At 41.8% G+C, this 21,719-nt stretch overlaps 1 pseudogene; it reads right to left on the bottom strand.

The window, feature by feature from the left end:
* Positions 1 to 13,874: 13,874 nt before the first annotated feature.
* On the bottom strand, positions 13,875 to 18,873 carry LOC125106994 (40S ribosomal protein S12-like; annotated as a pseudogene).
* Positions 18,874 to 21,719: the final 2,846 nt, after the last annotated feature.

The following is a 21,719-nucleotide window of genomic DNA, read 5'->3' on the forward strand; positions in this document are numbered from 1 at the left end:
AACAAGATTGAAAAAAAAAATGAAGACTTTTTTTCATGGAAAAAAATGAAGAGGGGTCTGTAGAACAAAACCCAAAAGCCTCACATTTGTATTGTCAGAGTCTCAGAAGGAAAGAGTCTTGTTCAGAAAAATATTAGAAGAAATAATAGCTGAAAACTTCCCAAATTTATTAAGAGATATAAGCTTACAGATTCAAGAACTTCAGCATACCTGCAAAGAGATAACCCCCAAGAAATCCACTCCCAGACACGGTAGAATCAAGAAGCTAAAGATTTTAAAAATCGTGAAAGCTAATGACAAAGAAAAAGTATTGAAGGATATCATCGAAAAATGATATACATTACTTGTACGGAAATCATGATTTGAATGACAATAGATTTCTCACCAGAAATCATGGGCGGGGGGATGGAATGTTTTTAAAGTGCTAAAGGAAAAGAACTGTCACTGTCAGAATCCCATAACCAGTGAAAATATTCTTCAGTAATTAAGGGGGAAAAAAGACATTTTCAGATGAAGAAAAAATAAGAGCATCCTCTGAGGGCAGGCTTGTTCTAGAATAACAGCTATAGGAAGTTCTTCAGACTGAGTGGAATGCTACTTGAGGAAAACTTATAGCATCAGTCATGAAAGAAGAGCAACACAGATGATAAATATCTTGGAAAATATATACTATTCTGTTACTGAATATTTCAAAATATGCTTGAGGTTGAAAACAAAAATTATAATACTGATGGAGTTTTAGTGTATATAAATGTGATATATAAGACAGCTACAATATAAATCAGGAAAGAAAGAGATCTATATGGTGGAAAATGTTTTATATTCCACATCAAGTAGTAAAATATCGATTCTAAGTACATTTTGAAAAGTTAAGTATGTGTACAGAAATTTATGAGATTCAGCAAAAGCAGGACTTACAGGAAAATTTATAGTAGTAAATATTTATATTAGAAAAACAGAAAGGTTTCCAATCAATCATCTAAATGTCTAATTCATGAAACTAGAGAAAAGAAAAGGAAAATCAACCCAAAACAATCAAAAGGATGAACATAAAGATAAGAGCACATATCAAAAAAATTGAAAACAGAAACAGGGGCACCTGGGTAGCTCAGTGGGTTAAGCCTCTGCCTTCGGCTCAGGTCGTGATCTCAGGGTCCTGGAATCGAGCCCTGCATCAGGTTCTCTGCTGAGCAGGGAGCCTGCTTCTCCTCCTCTCTCTCTGCCTGCCTCTCTGCCTACTTGTGATCTCTATCAGATAAATAAATAAAATCTTTAAAAATATTTTTTAAAAAAGAAAGAAACCAGAGAAACAATAGAAAAGCCAATGAAAACAAAACTTTTTCTTTACAAAGACTAGATATATATTTTTTAATATATTTTATACACACACACACACCTCTAACATGACTGAAAAATGACACATTATCATTATCAAGTATGGAAAGATGTAACACCAGACTCAGCAGACATTAAAGGGATAATAAGGGAATAATATGAGCAACTTTACATATATAAATTCAGCACCTTATGAAAATTGATTAATTCATAGAACAACAATGAAAAAAAAACCAATGCTCAGCCAGGAAGAACTAGGTAACCTGAATAGTCCTATAACTATTTAAGAACTTAATTCCTAGCTAAAAACCATCCAAAAAGAAAATTTCCAGGTGCAGATAGTTTCACTGTGAATTCTACCAAACATGTATAGAAGAACTGCACCAATCAAACAATTCTCTTCCAGAAAACAAAGAGGAAATAATACTGCCTAATTGATTTTATGAGGTCAACATTACTTTGATTAAAAAAGAGACAGTTCAAGAAAAGAATACCAGAGACCAATATTCCTCATGGAAATAGATACAAAAATCCTCAACAAAATCAAATTCAACAATAAGTAAAACAATAATATACCATGGCAAGTGATATTTATCCTGCAAATTCAAGACTGGTTCAAGGTTGAATATCAGTAAACACGATCCACCAATCCACCATGTTAACAGTCTAAAGAGTAAAACACACGCACACACACACACACACACACACACACACAAAACACCGAAACTATGATCTATAGAGAAAGAAATTGATAAATTGGACTTTATCAAAATTAAAAGCTTTTGCTCTGCAAAGGACATTAAGAGCATGAAAAGACAAGTTACAAATCTGGAGAAAATATTTGAAAATCACATTTCCAACAAAGAACTTTTATCCAAAATATATAAAGAACCCTCAAATATCAACAATAAGAAAACAATCCAATTTTAAAATGGACAAAAAACTTGAATACTCTACCAAAGAGGATATAAGCATGGTAAATAAGCCCATGAAAAGATGTTTAACAAAATTAGCCATTAAAGAAATGCAAATTAAAACCATAATTATGCATCTATTAGAGTGGCTAAAATAAAAATAAAATGCCAAGTGGTGGTAAGCAACTGAAATGCTCCTACTTTGCTGGTGGGAATGCAAAATGATGCCGGCAGCCTGGAAAAGAATTTGGAAGTGTCTAATAAAAGTAAACATATTTACACCCACTATATCTAGCAATCCCCCTCCTAGGTATTTACCATGGAGAAATAAATATGTTTCCAAAAACAAAAACAAAAACAAACCCCTTTGTCCATAATTGTTACTATAGCGGCTCTCATCATAATCACCCCAAATGGGGTGAAGGGTGAACACCTTCAACTGATAACCAGATAAACTGTAGTACATGTAAATAATGTAAGACGACTCAACAATACCATGCAACCTACTATTGAATCATGCAACAACTTGGATAAATCTCAAAGGCATTAAGCCGAGTGAAAGGTGCCAGTCTCAGAAGGTTACCTATGAAATAGCTCCATTTATGTGAAATTCTCTAAAGGACAGAACCATCCATGATGGACAACAGACAAATAATCAGTGATCTTTTAGGGATTAGGGGTTGAGGGAGACAGTGATGGCAAAGGGATAACAAGAGGGAGTTTTTGGGGGGTTGATGGAACTCTTCTGTATCTTGATCCTGGTGATGGTTGCATGAATGTATACACGTATTAAAATTTATGGAGTCACACATACAGAAAATGTAAATTTTATTGTGCGTTAATTAAAAAAAAAAACTAGAAAAAAAAAACCAGAGAAGATTACAGAGTTATAAAAAACAGGCAGAAAATCATCATTTTACTCAATTTTCCCTTTCCATTTCTCTTGGATAGAAAATGGTTTAGGCAATATACCTTCAGATTTAATACTCTACATGTTTGTTCATTCCCAACGTCCATCAAAGTATCCATGAAACTTGAGTCACCAAGTACAGATCTGGAGCAGATAGCTGGGGGAAAGGACAGCCTATCAGAAAGTTAATGACTTGGCTTAATGCCATCTTTTAAAGGAACAAGGAGGATATTCAAACTTAATGGAAGTATTCAGTCCATGAGACACGGAGACATGCTAAAACTTTTTAATCAGCCTTTCCTGCAAGATGTTCTAAGAGAGTGCTGGGTCTGCAAATGACTAACTTCAAGTTCTTAAGCTCACAAGGAAGCAACCATTACCTTTCTATGTTCCGCAAGCAAATCTCTGTATGCAACAGAACTGTGCCATGGACTCAAAACAAGACTACGAGTGTGGTGTTTTGTATTTGTTCTTGTTTTTGTTTTTGGATAGACTAATGCTCCCTGAGATCTTATCTGCCTTATGTGTGGTTGGTCCCAATATCCAGCACATAATAGGTGTTCATGTAGTGTTTATTGGATCCAATTGAATATTAGATGGTGGTTCTAACTGGCTAAGATTATTTTAGGATCCTTAGTTCCAGACTAGGTTAATGGTCATGGTAAAAATAGGAGGAAGATACCTGGTTAAAAAAAAAAAAAAAGAGGGTTTTGGTGAAATGCTCTTCATGGTAAGAATGTCACCTTCCAAGTAAGAAAAGAGAGGCATCATCCAGAATCCCACCAATGTAAGTCAGGGGAATTGGCCTTGACTCGAGTCTGGGGTCTGGCTCTCCAGCGCCCACAGAGCAGATATCCCCAGGGCTAGAAACGGCAGGTGGAGACGGAGACTTACCTGTTTCATGGGGACCAGAAGTCGGTATCTTTTGAACACATCGAGAGTGACCTGCCAACTTGCTTTATCTTGTCTCGACTGGTTTTTGAGTTACTTCAGGAAAGGCGGGGACACTTTTGTAAGAGTACGTTGCATTACCTCAGAGAGCAGTTGGCTCAGGAATGGAGACACCACCAGCCTGGACCAGCGCTGTCTCGGCGTATCTGCTGTGCTCAGCTATTTGCTCCCTCTCTCTACCCAATAGTGTCCTTTGCTTATGCACCTGTTCCTGTTCACATTACTATCAAACGGATTTCTCAGAATGTTCTAGTTCCCATGGGTTATAGAATGTTATGGGGCTAAGGTAGTATATCATAGCCTAGTCAATGGATGGGCTACGCTTTGGTCATGAATGCCTGTACCTGGGATCACAAGGCACGAATGCGGCACAAATATCGGGGGCTGGGAGTGAAGCCGTTTCCTTCACCAAGTGTGTGAGTGGCAGGAGTTGACATCTAGAGTTTGGGGCTGGGGCTGACAGTGCTTTGGTGCCATTCTTCTTATTCCTTCATATTACACAGCAGGTAGAGGGGAAGGCAATAGAAATGGCTCTCTTTCAGCTGGAGGGACACACTCACACAGAAAGATTGTAGCAAGTAGTTCTTGTTGACCCTCAGGTCGCACACAGAGAGGGAATGCTGCTCTCCTGGTGGTTGCGGCGCCCGACCAGTGCTATATGCACCCTGCTGGGGAGCCAGCGCATGTGTTGACCAAGAACGTGAATGGAGGCTGTCTTGGGTTTCAATCCCAGTATGGCCCCTTGCTCTGTGATTTCTGAGTAAATAACCTTGCCCTCTGAACTTCAGTTTTCTTAGTTATAAAATGAAGATAATTATCTCTCAGCTTGTTTAAAACAAAATCCTGACCCTCTTACTCTATGACCTAAAATTCCGCCTGGTTTCCCATTGCTCGGAATCACATCCCAAGTCCTTAATAGCGGCCAGTGCCCTGAATGGTGTCTGTACCCTCCTCATTTCCAGGCCATCTCCCCGTCTTGCTTCCTGGCTATTTCTCATACGACGTGGGTGTGCTTCTGCTCCTGGTCCCCTGCAATAGCTGTACTTTCTGTCTAAAAAAAGCTTCAGCCCAGTAGCTTCAAGATGCACTCCACGATCGACTTCCAGTCTGTGCTGAAAGAGGACCGTCTCAGTCAAGTCTCCCCGACGCCTCAGTTTAAAACTGTAACCTCTCACTCTTCCGCTGCATTCTGGATTCCGCTTGCCCTGCTCTACTTTTCCTTTCTAACGCAGTGCATAATTAATTACTGATCTTGCTTGTCTTTGCTCTCCCTCAGAAGAATAGAAACCCTGGAGAATGCCACTTTTGTCTGTTTTCTTCATTGATCTGTCTCTGGCACCTAGAACAGTGTAGGCACAGTGTAGGTGTTCAAACAATAATTTCGAATGAATGAGTGTGTGTATGTCCATTGCCTTCTGGCTTCATTCCCTTCCACTGTGAACTCAGCTTCTGATAATTACTCCAATTACCCATTTCATTCATTCATTTATTCATTTGTTTGTTCGACAATTATTCATGTGTCTGTTCTGTACCAGACATTGGAGATAGAACAAGGAGCACAATTAAGTAACTGCCTCCTTACTTGCCAGGAAGGCAGGCAATAAATATATAAACAAGTAAAAAGGTGCTATAATGTTAAGTACTGTAGGATACTAGGATAAGCCACCCCAAAATATGACTTTAGGTGACCAGAATATGCCCCCAAATATGCCTCTTTGGCATAAGGATTATTTTGAACGGATCATTTTGAAAAACAGCAGATACAGAAGAAACTTTGAAAATAGAATAGAAGCTATCTTCTTGTAAGGGAAATTTGCATTTATAAAATACGTCGCCATTTGTAAGGGTGTCTCCCTCTCTGATCCAGGAAAAGAAGGATGAAATCACAAGATTCCAGGGGAACCTGGGTGGCACAGTCAGTTAAGCAGCTGCCTTCAGCTCAGGTCATGATTCCAAAGTCCTGGGATCGAGCCCCACATCTGGCTCCCTGCTCAGCAGAGAGCTTCCCTCTCTCCCTCTGCCTGCCGCTCTGCTTACTTGTGCTATCTATTTGTCAAATAAATAAAATCTTAAAAAAAAAAAATCACAAGATTCTGAATCACAAGAGACTCTCATCCAGGCAGAGAACACCAACATAATCTGCATAACGAAACCCACCCTTGTTTACCATACTTATCCTGGTCACTTTCCCATAACTTGCCTCTCCCTGCCTCCACATCTTTCTTCCTTTGTGCTAGTTGAGGACGGGGTTTAAACCCATATCCCAATCCACCCCTTTGAGTTACTCTTCCCTGAGTTTCTCCTTTGTGTGTGAGACATACATGTTAATAAACTTCTGTTTGTTTTCCTCTCACTAATCTGTCTTTTGTTACCCGACCTGGAGGGTAGAAGTAGCTCTTTTTCCTCCCCTGGTGCCAGCCTGTGCTCATGAAAATATCAAGCAGGGTGGGGTGGAGAATGCCACTTGGGGTAGGCTGGCCATGGAGGCATTGCTGGAGAAGTGACATTTGAGGAAGAATCAGTGAAATGAGGAGGTGAGCCATGTGGCTACAGGGAAATGGCGTTCCTGGCGAGAGACCAGGGAAGGCAAAAGCCCGGCAGCGGCAGCAGGACTGGCATGTTGGGGCGCTCGCCCAGTCGAACATCGGGCGGTACAACCTGCCGTCCCCACACTTGTACCTGCTCCGTTGAATTCTGCTGGAGGAATGTCTGCCAATGGGCAGACGGTGGATCTCTTGTCTCACCTCTCAGAGGGGTTCTCAGCCCTGCCATGGCAGCTCTTCCAAACATTCACACCTCACTGAGCCAAAAATAATATGAACAACAATAACAACGACTAAGCTTTATTCACACATTCTATGGCCCAGGCCCACGTGCTAGGTTATTTTTCTTCTCCTCCCCTACCACATTCACTTCAGTTAGTCTTTGTCTCAAACACAGGGGTTAGGTACTATTCTTCTGTAGAGGAGAGAAACTGAAGCTTAGAGAAAGCCATGTGACCCAGCACCCTGCTGCTAGCCACTGATGAGCTGAGAGTCAGCCCCTCCCCACTAGTGTACTGACCAAGCCCACATTCCAGCCCCATCCCTACTGGCAAACTACCTCATCTCATCCCCTATTTCATTCGCTCAGAAAACTGAGAGCATGGAGGTGCTCAGATTACTGGCGTAATGACTGGCCAAATTTCATCAACTCGACGAGATGATTGTTAAGAAATACCATTATTTCACATAACCCTAAGAAAATATCGTGAAACAATATTAAGACAATTCCTACACAAGAGATGTTTCAAGGTGAAAATAAACCTTTTTCAAGGTTCAACACTTGACAATTTTTAAGTATGGTAATCCACACCCACCAGAACCTCTTTTCTTCCTATGGTGAAAGACGAGCTGTTGCTCCCCAAGACTAAAACCCTTGTCCTATGTTCTTTATTCTCTCTTCCTCGACTTTTTCCATTGGTTTTTCCTTTCCCTCTGGTGTTTTTAACTCTGCCTCCCCCAGACTAAAAACATCTTCAGGTCTCTCATCCTGAACTCATCTGCTTGACCCATGCTGTGTCATCCTCTAGAATTTATTCCACTTTTCTTATTGTCTTCATATTTCTTTTTCCTTCCTGTTTTGTATTTAGAGTTGAGAGCTATAAAAGCTATCATGAGAGAGATGTCAGATATTTGGGTCTTAATTATATAGTCTACTATTTGTTGGGAACATCTTTGCTCTGGGCATGTGTTGTTGTGGTTCTCTGCTCAGCAAACATTCCACTGGGGATCCAAAGTTCTCCCACATCAACCAGTAGAAACAATGTTGAGGGTGTATGTTTCAGGAGCACTGACTCCCCCCACCCCAATTCCTTCCTCCAGGAGTGGGCACATGATCCAGGCCTGGCCAGAATATTACATCAAGGTTGGCATTGGCCTCAGGTTGCCAGAATAAGCACATCACTGAAGCTAGGCCAATCTGAACTCTACCCTGAACTTTCCTCTTGGAGGTCTATGGAAGATGGACCCTTTCTGAAAGATCATTCTTGCACTGCAAGTGGCCATTTCGTTTGCCATGTGGAAGTACCTATAGAAGAGATGGAGAAAGATATGGGTCCCTGATGTCATGGCTTGATCTCCTGGATCCAAAGATCCCTAAGATCAGGCTACTCTTAGACTTTTCAGGTACATAAGCTAATAAATAACCCTTTTGTTCGTGCCATTTGATTTGAGCTTCTGTCACTTGAAATCAAGAGTGCCAATGTGGTGGTCTGTGTTCTTTTATGCAATGGTCAGTCAAGTATAGACAAAAAAGGAAACACAGAAAAGGTACAAGAAAACAAAATTTATCACACACACACACACACACACACACACACACACACACACACATATGGGACATATATATAGAAAACAAAATTTACCATATATATATGATATGTATAATATATATTATATGTATAATATGTATTATATAGCAAGGTCACCTCTTGACACATAGGGTCACAGAGGAAGTGCCAGGTTTTGGTCAGGCTGCGGAAGACCAAAGCCTCTTTGGGCTTTCCATGAAAATGAAGGGCTGGGCAAAGTATATAAATAGTCTAGGATTGGCTACAATGTTTGAATAACTTCAGCAGGCTCTAAACTATTTGGATGATCTCAAGTTGCCCAACATCTGGCCCCGGGATGGTTAAGCAAAAGCATATTGTCTCCTGGGGTATAGGGCCAGATAGAGGAGGTATGGGTCTGGATTGGTAGCTTGTATACCAAAGGCATGCTCCCAGCTGAGTCCTTTGCTAGCTCTAAGAATTGGCTGGCCTCAGAAGGGACAGGCTTTCCCCAGCCAGAAAGGTGTTTTTTGTTTTTGTTTTAAAATGTCAAAACATCATAATAAACAGAAAATTTAAAAATCTATATAATCCCTAAAGCTTTACAGTTTTCCAAGAACTTTGATAAGCATTATTTTATTTGATCCTATGGGTGTGGGGGGCAAAGTATATGTTTGTCTTGCTCATGAGTAAATTCCTGGGACTTAGCACATGCTGGGCATATAACAAGTATTCAAAACTATTTATTGAATGAAGTGAGCAACATACGTGTTATCACTTACCCCATTTTATAAAACAGGATACTGTGAGCAGAGAGCCAGATGGGCTGTAGATTTGGGTTGGTGTGGACTAAGTTAAGAAGCTATGGTGGAAGCCTAAAGGAAGTCTAAATAAGCGAGAAAGGAAAAGAAAAAAGCCTAAATTATATTACATTGGCCAGTGTAAAAAGGATGAATTTGGATTACAATACCAGTGTCATATCCACTTTAGGCTTTTTTTTTTTTTTTTTTCTGGAGTCTTACAGCACCTCTTAACCATCTCTCCATCAATGTTTGCTCCTCTATAATCCACTATTCAATCAACAGCCAGAATGATCTTGTTAAGGTCTCAAATCAGAACTTAATACTTTTCTGCCTTAAGCCTTCCAATGGTTTCTCTTTACTTTCAGGGATTCTAGTCCGAATCCTCAACGTAACATGCAAGGTTCTTACGGTCTGACTTCACCCCCATCCCAGGGGTTCATTTCCTCCTATCCTCTACTCTAGCCGTAATAGCCTTCGTTTCATCTTAGAAAAATACAATTGTCTCCCAACTAAAGGCCTTTGCCTGGAATACTCTTCCTCCTCTACTCTTTGTCCAGTTACTTCTTCCTCAATATTAATTTCTTAGTTCCAGTATCATTTCGTCCAGAGCCTTCCTTGAGTTCTCTTTCCCCACTCATTCTAGATCAACCCCCTTGTTATCCACTCTTGTTCCTGTGTTTTCATTCCATGGCACCTATCAGTTTCCAGTTATGGACTATAGACTCTCCAAAAGACCACCAACATAAGTTGCTGATCAAGTAAACCTTAGCAATATCTCAGAAATCAGGAGCTGGTATTTATAGGATTTTGAGGTCCATACTCAACTTTGTTTTAAGGGGATCTGACTGAGCTCAGGCAAAGTTCTTGAAACAAAAATTTAGGATCGGTGAATTTAGGGTAAAATGAGTCTCTAAGCTAAGTAAATCTTGAAGATAAACAGGTATTTGATGAATGAGCAGTTTGCCATTTACGTGATCTATTGCCCTGAGAAATTGTTCAAGCACCTGAAGTTCAGATACATCGGTTTTTAGGAAGTCCCTAAAGCAAACAATAAGAGTCTTTACTAGCCTCAGCTCCCTAGACAAGCACTCCTGAAACACATAATCAAGCCATGTTGACATAGGTGGCCTTAGTTCTTAGTCCCTATTGAAGGTGAATGCATTCAAGCAATTGCAGATCTCACAACATACCTATGCTATGTCACCCCTTCCCCAGTACCTCTTGGTGGCAGCGCAACTTACATCAGATTAATGTCTATCTCTGCCAGTAGACTCTGTGAGGGAAGGTTCCATGTCTGTTTTGCCTGTCATTTTATTCCCTATACTCGTTACAGCTCCTGGAATGCAAATGTATTCAACAAATATTTGCTGAATGATTGAGACCTTGGACAGGAGGCTGGGTGAGAGGATGGAGAAGAAATCATAGATTACAGTTGACTCTTGAACAATCTGGGGGTCAGGGGCATGACATTCCTGCACAGTTGAAAACCCACGTATAACTTCTGACTGCCCCAAATTTGACTACTAATAGCCTGCTATTAATCAGAATCCTTACCAATACAAACATTCAATGAACACATATTTTGTAGATTATACGTATTACACACCATATTTACAATAAACTAAGCTAGAGACAAGATAATCATTAGGAAGAGAAAAATACATTTACAGTACTTTACAGCACTTTTAAAAAATTGGCATAAGACTAAACAGTGCAGTTCAAAACCGCACTGTTCAAGGGTCAACTGTATTTTGTCTTCAGTCCTGTTAGAGTGGGAAAGAAGAGTAGGAAAACTAAATTTCAACAGGAAATATGCATCTGGAATTCAGGGGCAATAAAAGCTAGGGCAATATAAGTACATTTTGTGAATTTAGTTTATTCAGATGACTTCAAAATCAAAGTAATGCAGAGCTCTTGTGTGACTATCATTGCTATAAATCTGACTTTATTAGAGAATAATCCTCAAAAACCCATTTAAATTGAAAGTCTTCCTCAGTCTGGCAAGAGCAAGACTAATTAAAATGTCCTAGGTTGTACAGATGATAATAAATACATCCATAGCACCTTCTGGGTGCCAGGCACCCTTCTAAGTCCTTTACCTCCATTAATTCATTAAACCTCGTAATAACCCAGTGAGGTAAGTGCTATAATCATCTCTATTTACAGAGAGGAGACATAAAGAACTGAGCAAAAGCCGCACGTAACTACATGAAATAGGACAGGCTACCTTAGCATAACTTTCTATAATGGGAAGTTCTTGGCCAAGGAGATACAGTTGCAAAATATTTGTTTCAAGAACATCTTGAGAATTCATTTATCTGAAGAATAGACTGTCCAACTGTGAAAGCCAGATTGCTTATCAAAGTGTTGTTTACTTATCAAGAGTTCCTTCAAAACCCAAGCCTTGCTGAGTTCACCAATCTTAAACTATGATAGCACAAACTTGACCCAGTCACAAGCAGGCCCCCATGCCGAAAATCCCACTTTAAACCCGACTGCCTAAACCTTATAAATATTCATTCCTGAAGTCTGCTTTCTGAAACACACTAAAATTTTATCAAGATGGTACTCTCCCTTATTGCAATAAGCCATGAATTTGGCTCTGCTTGACCAAGAGGTTATTTTGGTGGGCTTTTCAGGGAGTTAGTAGCTAAAGAACCAAAGGATTAATGCCCCATGCCCAGTGCTTTACTAATGTGTCCACTAATTTTGTATGGAGAAGGAAGTAAGGCCAGGATTTACTATCCAAAGGGACCCACACCTCACTTGGTGAAAGAAAACTAAGTTTTAAATGAAACTAAGAGCAGAACTCTTTGTGTCTATTACATAGCTCAGCATAGCATTAAACTACTGGGTATTTACCCCAACGATACAGATGTAGTGAAAAGAAGGGCCATCTGTACCCCAATGTTTAGAGCAGCAATGGCCACGGTCGCCAAACTGTGGAAAGAACCAAGATGCCCTTCAACGGACGAATGGATAAGGAAGATGTGGTCCATATACACTATGGAGTATTATGCCTCCATCAGAAAGGATGAATACCCAACTTTTGTACCAACATGGACGGGACTGGAAGAGATTATGCTGAATGAAATAAGTCAAGCAGAGAGAGTCAAGTATCATATAGTTTCACTTATTTGTGGAGCATAACAAATAACATGGAGGACATGGGGAGATGGAGAGGAGAAGGGAGTTGAGGGAAATTGGAAGGGGAGGTGAACCACGAGAGACTATGGACTCTGAGAAACAATCTGAGGGTTTTGAAGGGGCGGGGGGTGGGAGGTTGGGGGAGCCAGGTGGTGGGTATTATAGAGGACATGTATTGCATGGAGCACTAGGTGTGGTGCATAAACAATGAATTCTATTACGCTGAAAAGAAATTTAAAAAAAAAACTGAACTGGGGCGCCTGGGTGGCTCAGTGGGTTAAGCCGCTGCCTTCGGCTCAGGTCATGATCCCAGGTCCTGGGTTCGAGCCCCGCATCGGGCTTTCTGCTCAGCAGGGAGCCTGCTTCCTCCTCTCTCTCTGCCTGCCTCTCTGCTTACTTGTGATTTCTCTCTGTCAAATAAATAAATAAAATCTTTAAAAAAAAAAACTGAACTAAATATGAATGTAGACTAAAAGAGAGAAGCATATACTTAAATGAGTATAGTCAAAGACATCCTCCAAACTGTCCCCGTGATGATGACGGGTTAGGGTGAAGGAAGGCACCAGGAAGTGTTAGGTACAGAGATTCAAGGTACCAGCTTTGGATTCACAGATGGGTTTAAGTTCTGGCTTCACCATTTGCCAGTGATTTGATGAACAATATTAACTTCCTGAACCTCAGTAGCCCACCCATAAAATAGGTATAATATTCGTACCTACATCATCGAGTTAATATGAGGACTAAATGGGACAGTGTATGCCAAGAGTTTATTATGATGTGATCGGTGGTGTATACTGTTATTTTTATAACTCATGACAGGATTTTAGGGCTTGGGGAAAGCAAAGATAAGGTCAGTGGTATACTTGAAGGGGACCGAAGAATTCAAAGAGAATAAACAAAATGTCTTATAAGCTGGGGATTCAGGATTGAGTTTTTCTGTAGTGGTCTGGTATTTTTCCAGGAAGACTGCTTCCCAAAGGCCAGAAAGAGAGTTTCCTCGCTCAACTGTCTCTCCATTTATTCAAGCACTGTTTACCTCTCTGTAGGGCTGCCTAGGCAAACTTCAGGACTGTAGCAGAAGCTTGACCCCAAAAGTTTAAGAATTTAGAACCCTGAGAGAGAGATGAAATCTGTCAGTGAGAAACAGCTAAGTGTTTTCGTGGGGATATGTAGGAGGTGACTACTGTTGTTTTTCAGATGTTATCGCTGGTGATGCAAAAGAACATGAGCTCACGGAGTCCAAGGTTGTTCTTTTCCAAACTTGCTTATTCACCAACCAAGCCAGTCCTGCCCAGAAGTGTAGAGAGGAGGCGTTAAGTGATCGCAGCGCTTACAGCTTGCCATGCCAGTTTTATGTCTGGTCTCCACTGATGAGTACTGTTGGGGAAGGAGGCCATGTTTCTTGTTATTTGTAGAAGTATAGAGCTGCTGTTGATTTTGAATTTACCACATATCCCTAGGGGCTGCTGCTTTGCATGCATCATCTTATTTTTTTATTTAGCTAGTTACTGAGGGAAAAGAACCCAATTTTTTATTCCTTCATTTCTTGGATTGAAGTATTCCTCGATGACACCCTTGGCCTGAGACTCCTTGCCATAATCTTCAACCACCACACAGCTGGGTTTTCCCTCTCGGTCAGTTTTACAGAGGGCTGCCCATTCCCCTGGTTTCTCTCTCTTTCTCTCTCTTTTTTAATTAAATTTTTTTTTCTCACCATAGCACATGCCCTCCCCTGGTTTCTTGTTATCAACCTTAACTAGGTTGATTTGGTGTTCAGAACAAAGGGCCTCCAACAACTTGCCACGCACAGGCTCATCACAGTTGGATGCAAGCATTCAAGGATGGGCTTGGCGTTCTTCTAAAGCTTCGGCAGTCTGGGGATGTCCATGTGCTAGGCCGTGATGGATGAGGGCGGTCTTCCTCACCTCTTGGACAGCAGTGTTAATGTCCATTACACCTTCAGCAGCGATGCCTTCCTTGGCCGTGGTGGTAGGTTATGGGTGCAGCGACATCTTGACTGCACCAAACCTCTCCTGGTGCACTCCCCGGGGGGCAGCAGGGGAAGAGCTCCTCATCTTATTTAATCCTTTTCACAAAACTTTCCAGGTATCATTACCTGCATCACTGAACTCCTACTTGACTTTCCTGTGGTTTCCCATTAACTACTCCCAACTTGGGGAAAGAGATCTGGGTTCAAGACAGTTTAATACCTTGTAAGCAGACGGGAGAGATGTGTGTGGTGTTTGATTGCATGTGGGAGCAGAGAAGAGTAGAGAGAATCAACACTAATGAATTCAAAGCAGAAGCAACAGGATGGAAAGACGATGGGTTGGACAAGAAAGGCTGAGGACTTCTATTTACCAGTGTGGCCTTGAATCATAACTACACATTCAGGGAAGGGTCTCTAAGTGTAAAGATGGAAATCTCAAGGGTGATCTTGAGACTACGGGACTGGAAAGGGTGAACTATTGTCTGATTCTTGTGTCCCACTTGGAAAATCGGGCAGTCTTCCAGATCCCAAATGAATTATTGGAATAAGGTTAAAAGATATAAAATAGATTATTTTTATATTTACCTTCAATTTTATCCTGTGTGGTTTACCTTTTAAGTTAATCCCATCTTAAGATATAGTTCACATAGGTTTTAATAATTTTAATTCCATCTCTTATCTCTCTATAAGAAATAGAAGAGTGACTCATTTCTGTGTTACTTAATATCCACCCTTTCTCAGTAATAGTTAAAATGTAAATAATAGTTCTTCAAGAGTAATCCAAGGGTAACGGCTGAACTGTGCCAGCCTTGTGAGGTAAACATAAACCCTTTCACAAATGTTCTAACTTGTTGAACTGTGTATTTTCCAAGTTTTAAACTTAAAGGATCCAGTAAGCAATCTTAAAAGAAGGGACGCCGCCCTAGGAAAAATGAGATTTGCCAGACTCTTCATACCTCCTTCAACAACTCACCTGACATTCCTGAGCGTCTCCTATGGGTAATGGTCTGTGCAAGTTCTCCATAGGATCCAGAAATGAATGAACATGAACCTGAACAAAAATTGTAACACAATGGGGCGCCTGGGTGGCTCAGTGGGTTAAAGCCTCTGCCTTCAGCTCAGGTCATGATTCCAGGGTCCTGGGATCGAGCCTCACATCGGGCTCTCCGCTCAGCAGGGAGCCTGCTTCCCTTCCTCTCTCTCTGCCTGCCTCTCTGCCTACTTGTAATCTCTGTCTGTCAAATAAATAAATAAAATCTTAAGAAAAAAAATTGTAACACAAATTAGGGAGTGAGTCAGGGCCAAGCTATGCAAAGTTTACAAAAATCAGAGAGGGAAGAGAGTGTTAGATGGAAGCCCTTAGAAAGAAGGCAGGATTTGGATCTGGTTTTGGATGGGTAAGTGGGGTGAGGTGACAGGGGAGGGGGTCAAGGAGTATGGGTTTGGAGTAAGTAGAATGGGCAATAGCCTATTTTGATGGAAGTGGAAATTATAGCTGTCTGGCCTCGATGATAGCATGACGCTATAAGCTCCCTGGTTTGCTTTCTAAAGAGAGCCATTAAAAATTAGGTAGGGTGATTTTCTTTGCTGTCACTGAATAATGTGAAAAGTATCAGTGCCAGATATATCTCTCTGCCCTCCAGACACACCCTCCACCTTTCTTCTCCTCCTCTCCTCCCTGGCAGGAAGGCTTGTAGAGACTAGTGTCAAGGATCTTCTCCTTACCTGTTGGTTTGGCCAGTAGGGTGTCCTGTAAAAGATCCACGGAAAGGAGTGCACGAAGAGGGAATTTATTTGCCTGGCTTCCTTCTTCCAGGGTCTTCCTGGGCTTTTGCAGCCCACACAAGAATTTCACAGCACCTTCCAGCCTTTGGTTCTGAGCTCTTTCTCCTCTTCTGGTTGGGTGCAAAGAGTCTGGTTTGGTTACTTCTTTGACCTTATTTGACACTATTCCCTACACCCTGCCATGTCTTTGTAAAGAATCCTTTTATTGCATTTTCCTCAAGTTTTCCAAAAATAAGAGTATTATCCTTGCCCTGGTGAGAACTCCATCAGACCAGAGCAAGAGATGCACCGGGCATCTGCTCGCCTCTATCCCGGAAGGGACACCAAGGGCCTTTCTTTATACTCTGGGGTCCCACACTCTAGGCCAAAGTTTACCAGAAGGATGTTTAGACACCTGAGTCAAATTAGACCAGCTGGATATCCTACAGGAGTCTGCTTTAAGAAATTCTTCATATGGACTTAGGACTTGTGATTTTTTGCACAGGAAGTGGACTGAGAAGCAGAGACAGTTGGTCTGTGGTGACATTCACTTCTGGAAGTTGTATGGTTTAATGGTTTCTCAGTCCTTGGTTCCAGTTCCTCCTGAGAGCCAAATAGGTTCTTGTCCTCAGTTCCTACGAGATACCTCTATTTTCTTCAATAACTACCACATACACACACTCGCGCATGCATGCACAAGCACACAGTTTTGTTGGGTTAAGCATGTTCAAGTCATCTTCTGTTACTTACATCCAAAAACACCTAACTAATAGAAGACCCAACACCCATAATCCCAGTTACCACTTACAGAGTTGTGGTGTGTATGCCCGACTCCATAGGACTTAGCTCGTTTAATGTTCGCAACTACTCTGAGAAGTTTGTTTTCTTGTGACCCAGGTTTTTCTTGACTTAAAAGTTCTTTTCAATAACTCCCTCTAAGTGCCTCTCAGTTTTTTTCTGGGTGTTCCCCAAGGGGTACCTCATTAAAGAGTTTCTGATTGCCAACTTCCTACAGGGGAGGTTTCCCCGTATCACCAACAAGCACTTCTTGGACACAGGCTGGGTGTCCTACCATGGGATTCAATTCTGACACTACCAACCCCCAGAGAGAGCAGCAGATCTCACAAAGAGAGGGCTCAGTCCTGCAGGGTCACCTTCCACTTCAGACACCGGCAGCACGCCCAGGTGGTTAACCTGTACTTCTGACTGAAACCAGAGGTTCCCACTGCCCACTCCTTGGGTTTAATTAATTTGTTACAGAAGCTCAAAGAACTCAGGAAACCCATTTTCTCGCTAGATTACCAGTTTATTGCGAAGGATTTTAAAAGAGGCACATCAACAGCCAGATGAAGAAAGGCACAGGGCAAAGTTTGGGCAGAGAGCACAGAGCTTCCATCATCTCTCCAAGTGTGCCGTTTCCTGGGTCTCCTCGTGCTCGCCAATCCTGAAGCTCTCTGAGCCCTGGCCTTTGGGTTTTTGTGGAGGCTTCATTTCACAGGCAGGATTGGTTAAATTATTCATCTTTGGTGATGAACTCAACCTCTAGCCCTTCTCCCCTCCTCCAGATGCTTTTCAAAAGTCTCCTTATTAACATAAACCCAGTAGTGGTGGAAAGGAGCTTCTTAGGAATAACAAGAGACCCATTTCACCTTACTGTCTGAAGCAATTTCAGGAACTAAGCACAAAAGTCCAAATATTATGACAAAAGATGCTCCTACTGCTCTTATCACTCAGGAAATTCCAAGGATTTTGGTTGTTGTGAGCCAGGAACCATGGACAAAGACCAAACATATATTTCTCACATGAGAAATATATCTTTGGTCATCCAGATGACCGTATTGTATTTCTTGTGAGTCACAACATTGCCCTCATTTTTCCTCATTACTCAGTCTTTTGGCCCCAGTCACCACACAGTCTCTTCTGTTCTTTTTCTTCATCACAGACGTCACTCCATACCGTGAAATGACAACAGCTGTTTCCAACTGTCCATCCGCTAATGGTACCAAACGTTCTGTCCTCAGGATGCTCAAACATCTCTGTGTTTGATGAAAAGACAATCTCCTCTCCCTCTGTGTCAACTTGGCCATTTAGCAGTTCTCCGTGTGGCCAGAGGCTCTGTAATCTCCTGAGGAGATTCAGGAACTAATGGTAGAGCTTCCCAGCTGTGCCCCGCAACACAGGTTACACAGCACATCCAGTCCCCCAGTCCTTGGAACACCCTGATGGGGCTGGGGTGATGAGCCCCAGCACTGCCATCCAGCTTTGAGCAGTCATATATCATGAACCCTAGTGTGGCCTACAGGTAGTACCATTTTCTGTAAATACCACGTCTTGCCATGCCCGTGAACCTCTTAACCTCGTGCCAATCACAGGAGATGCAAATCCAGTCCGGACCAGGTCAACAAGAAGCTTTGTGCCCGTATTCAGGGCTTGCCTTTTCTGTTTTCTGGTTTCTCTTCCCTGTTAGCAAATAAAACTTGCATCCAAATGAAGAAGCCAATTGTGGTGTGTGTGTGTGTGAGTGTGTGGGTGTTGTGGGTGTGTATGAGTGTGTGGGTGTGTATCATTAGGGAATAAGAAAGATGTTATCCATACTATCATTAGCCAGCCCCAAATGCCCTATTCCATAGACCAGCCCACTCTGACCATGAGGAGACAGTTATGGAGAGTTAGGTCACTTACCTGAGGTGACACAGTAAGTCAAAGAGCCTGCAGGATTCTGGTCTAGGCCTGCCCGGCTCCAGAGACATGCCTGAGTCCTCACTCTTTGCCACATCCCTTCTTCCTGGAGTTCCACTGATTAGACTCAGACCCTCAATCTGTATTTTGGGAACACATTCTGGGGCAGCTGTGGAGGTGCCCCTCTCAGAACTCCCTTCAGGATGGAACTGTCACCAGGGGTGCAGTCAGGCCATGGCCTCCAGCTGCAGCAACTTTGGGGTTTGGCACAGTGTTTGAGGCCATGACATACTCTCTCCAAACTTGGAGACCTCAGACCTGCTCTGTGGTGGAAAGGCCCGCCCTGGTGACTCCATCTCCTTTCCCCTTAATCATTCATAGGCATCACCCCCAACAGATCGCTTAGACTCCTGACTCTGCCGTGGTGTCTGCTCCCTGACACAAGCTCCCTGAGAGAAGGGCCGTGCCATAGCTACAGCACTTTGTATATAATGAGTTTCTTTGTCTTTGGCTCTTTCTCTTTCTCTCTCTCTTTCTTTCTATATGAATAAGCAGTTTCACACGGTGGCAATGAGCAGTCTTCTTATACTAGTTCTGGGGAAACATGGGACCCAAAGGCTCAGAATGCTCTGGGTCTGGAAAGATTTCTGGGTCTCATGCTCAAAGATTTTGCCACAATGGCATGTAGGATCAGGACACTCCAGCTTCAGGAAGCACCCCGGTGTGTTTACAGAACTTAGCTGAGAAGCATCACTTTTGAGAGTGACTACACAACTCTACCGTTCTCCCCTTCCCCCCCCGCCCCCGCCACCACCACGTTCGGTGGAATGGGTGTCCCCATGAATTTGGGAGACTCTTGGCATATTCCAGGATCAGGATTTTTTTGAGCTCCTGGATATGTTCCAGCCTGCATTTAAAAATGAATAAGTCCCCAAGGGTGGAGTGTAAAGCTTGCCTTGAACCTGGACGAGATATGAATTGGCAGTCCTACCAGCTGGCATCTGGATGTGTGAGCTGGGATTGTGAAAGGAAGCAAAGCCGTTAGCCTCAGGTTAGTTACAGTGTGGATTGCTGACACGTGAGTCATCATGGATGTAGGAGTTGGTCTCATCCAAACCCACTTCTTTGTTATGGAAGCAGAATGTCTTCTGTTCATCTCTATCCCTCCTTCAGAGGTAACCTCAAATACCCTTTTCCGACTCCTCCAAAAGCATACTTCCTTCCAAGATCCCCTGCCTCTCATCCTTCCTTCCGCAGCAGGACATTGTATTTAAATTGCTTACTTCAGGTGTTTTTCCTACCCATTCACCTGAAAGTTCTTTGGGATTGAAGTACGTTTCTTTTCCTCTCTTTATTCCAGTGCCCTGCCCCAGCACCTACAAAGGGGAGCTCAACTGATGGGATGAATGGAGGGAGGGAGGGAGGGAGGAGGGAAAGGATGGGAGGGTCAACGCTGAAGCGACCTCAGGTGAGCAGAGGCCTTCGTTTCAGTGCTTCCTCTGACCCTACTTCCCACACCCATAGCCAATATTAACTTAAAAAATAACTTAAAAAATTAACTTAAAAAATAAATGACTCTGAAATAGATGTTCATTTTCTTTGTGGTTTCAAATGAATCAAATTTGCTTTAAGTGAAAAGATAATAATTGTGAGGACATTTTTAAAAAGTAAAATTAAAAAAATTTCTAGTCAGGATGAAACTTGGGATTATAGGAGGTAATGTGATACAGCAGGCCTTGGAATCAATTCGTCTGAGGGTAAAATCCCACTTGGTTGCTTACTTACTACTTACATAGCATCAGTATCCTCATGTGTAAAATGGGATCAAGAATGTTTGTACCACAACAGTTCTGGAACCCTAGCAAAGGGGCTGACACGTAGTAAGGACTAAACAAATATTAATTACCTTCTTTTTCTTTGGCAGAACTTAACAGAATCCTTGTATTTGGAGATCAAATCCATTTTGTCATTTTCAAAAAATTTCTAAATGCATACACACGGATTAGATGCTCCTAAGTACATGTTACATGAATGAGAAAATTGTTGCATTGCTTCTGCCTTATCTCAAATTCTAATTTTAGTTCACTTCAGTGTTAGGAAGCGAATTTAAAAGGATGGCAACATGACTCAAAAGATTAAGATTTTCTATCCAGAAATCTTGATTTAAATCTTCAGTGGTTGACTTTTGAGGAGAGTGCAAATGTTGGCATTATCTTCTTTATTAGCAATTTGTAAAGAACTGGGATCTCACACAGCTGTGTGCAGCTCAAAGATGTACCAAGCAAAGAATAAATTTCCTGCCCACGCAAACTCAAGGCAAAAAAACCCACAAGCTGTCTTATATTATTCTGACAGCCTGAGCAAGGTTCCTTATTTTTCTCATAAAACAACTCGACCAAAGTACAAGAATTTTCCACTATGTTGAATTTTTACCTTGTGGGATTGTTGAAGCTGATGATATATTTGTTTTAGGAGAAACTAAAGGCTTGGAGTTACAGAAATGTATAGATTTCGCTCTAGCAATTTAGCAAATAAAAATTCTCCTTTTAAGCCTCAAGCTGACCGGTGGTATGATTTTGACAAGGTCCTCTCATTCCCCCTTCAAGATGCATACCACAGGAGACCATTTTTTCGTACTCACAGTTGTAGTATATGCAACATATTGACCCAGGTCAAAGAGGGCAAGGCTTCCTGAAATCCTGTTGGAACCCACCTCTTATTTAAAATGGACACCAATAGCAATAGGGGATTCAACAGTGTTTATTCTGCTTATGGTGCCATTTACTGGAATCCGTCAGTGTAGAACACGGAGAGGACTGCAGCCATCTAATATTCTCAGTAAAACTAAGTACCAGGCAAAGACCAAGGTAACTCATCTATTGGGCACTAATTCTGTCAGAAGCATTTAGCATTCTGT

The sequence above is a fragment of the Lutra lutra genome, chromosome 8 (assembly GCF_902655055.1).
Source record: "Lutra lutra chromosome 8, mLutLut1.2, whole genome shotgun sequence".
NCBI lineage: Eukaryota > Metazoa > Chordata > Mammalia > Carnivora > Mustelidae > Lutra > Lutra lutra.